Below are 2,427 nucleotides of genomic sequence, written 5' to 3' on the forward strand. Positions count from 1 at the left end.
TATAAATCAAGGTCACTAGTCTCAAGGGCCTTGGAATAGAGTTAGGACCAAACCAGCTTCTAATCTATGGATGGTGGGAGCCAAATGGAGCAGGCTAGAGACAAGTAGTCAGAAATCAAACAGAAGTATAATTTCAATGTGCGGGAAACAGATTGTAAGGAAAGTATTCCGTCCTTTAAAAAGGGGTTATGAAAGGAATAGGGTTTTTAAGAAAACCACAACTGACTGGATCATAAAACAAACTTTCTTAGATCTTGAGTAAACAATTTCCAAGTCCATGGCTAGACCATAAGAAACAGTTTCCAAGTCATTAGGATTGTTGAACCTTGTGACTATTCAGTGGGGCACAGAACTAGGGTTAGCAAGTTTAGGAGCAGCAGAAAAGCACCTGGTTTGGTTCTCTAGGCAGTTAGAAGCACCAGGGATTGTGCGCAAATTCAAGCATGGGGGACTGTTGTTATACCACACTCAGAGCACAGCTTGCTTGTTGGGCTTTAGCTCTGGGAGAACAGGGCATCTCCTAATAAAATCTTGAGATTTCTCACTTTGGGCCAGAAGGAAGGGGTCTGAAAGAATTCCCTACCCTTCTGGCTAATGAAGGAGATGTAGATATAAGTCAAGATGCCATGAGAGGCTAGTTGGGTCAGGATAAAATATTGAGTTGAATAGATCTTGTCTAGTCTTTATTTTCTTGGAAGAATATGGATTCAAGAATCTTAGGGCTTTAGTGTTGGGCACATAATAAAAGAGAAGAATTTTTTAAAATTCTAGGATAGTACACTCAGCCCTCCTCTGGAATTCTGGGACATCTGAGTGTTGATTGATTCTGGGTCCAAAGTAGATGAACCTTGAGGTCCTCAGAGGGTTCTGTCATTCATCGGGAGCAAGGCGTTTCTTCAGATGATCCAGGAGTACACACCCACAAGTTTGGCAGTTGTGGGAGCAGTCAGAATGACTTCATAGGGCCATTAGAAACAATAATTTATTGACAATTGTGAGGAACCTCGTTGCATCCATCTTTGAATCTGAGTTTGAATCTTATCAGTATAATGTAGGTCCTTAGTTAAGAGTCTCTAAACAGTACATAGAGATGATTAAGTTTCTCAGTCACACAGGAATTGGTTCAAACAATACAGTGAAGTTTTCATAAATTCATAATCATATTTATATTGTCAGATTACATTAAAATCACATTTTATATATATATATATATATATAGATGAAGTTATTTAGAAGGTCACAATGGGTCCCTTTTAAGAAGAGAAATTTACATGTCACCAAGGTAACCGAGAAAACTGAAACATAAACATCTTGAAATAAAAGACTGAAGCAATACAATGGTTAGTACTAATACTAACTGCCAACAAGTCTTCTTGGATCCTAGTAACCCATTTTCAATGTCTATTTAACCATTGAAGCCCAAATGTTTTATGTAGCCTTCTGGCCCCAATATAGCTTTTCTTAGACAATAGGCTTTATTCTCCTAACGACTCTGAAAGGGACTCTGCTTCTCTGGATCCAAATCTAGAGCTTCCTAGATAATTCTGACGTAATATACTATAATCACTTCAGTTTGGTTCTCCAATTTTGAAACCAGATAATTTCAGATTATATGCTGGTTGTTGTTTCTCTCTTTATCTAAATCCGGCAACCTGATCTAAGCATCTTTTTAAAATTTATGAGAGTTTGATTATAAATTGAATGGATACTTTAACAATGGGAAAATAATTTCACTTTCTTCATGATAATCAATACAATTTATGTGTAAAATTCCTAATTGAATTATGAGAATTTATTACTTAAACATATTCAAAGAATAAATTTCCATGATAGATTATTTGGAAGCAAGTCATATTGCATACATTTTCTTAGGAAAAAAATCTAATTATGTTGATTTCTCAAATTTTAATATTCTATTTTTTTTAAAAAACAAACTTTTTTATGTTACATCTTTGTCTTACCATTCTTCCTTAGGATATCATCCCTATGTCACAATACAGGTTAAAATTTTAGAAATATATTAAAAATATAAGTTAAAATTTTAAGATATTCAAACATAATCCTATTATAATTACTCTTAGATGTTCAGGTATCAATTTATTATTTAATAGATTTAGTATTGTACCTACAAACATTCTTGATTAAAGAAATTTGCTCTATAACGAAAAAGAGGGACATAGTTATAACAATGTCATATTTCATAAGAGAAGGAAAAACGCCCTCGGCTCGGTTTGATTCCAGGTATGAGTTATATCTGACAACCAATCATGTAGTCATGAGGCGTCAAGAGCAAGGCTCAGGATTAACCAGATCGAGAAGTTTCCTTTTCAGAAAGGAAATAGGACAATGGGAAAGCAGAGTCAGGAAAACCCCTACCCTGGGCCATGCCTAAGTCATCCCCCAAAGTTTTTCCAGGCACAGTCATCC

This window comes from Macrotis lagotis, chromosome 1 (genome assembly GCF_037893015.1).
Source record: "Macrotis lagotis isolate mMagLag1 chromosome 1, bilby.v1.9.chrom.fasta, whole genome shotgun sequence".
NCBI lineage: Eukaryota > Metazoa > Chordata > Mammalia > Peramelemorphia > Peramelidae > Macrotis > Macrotis lagotis.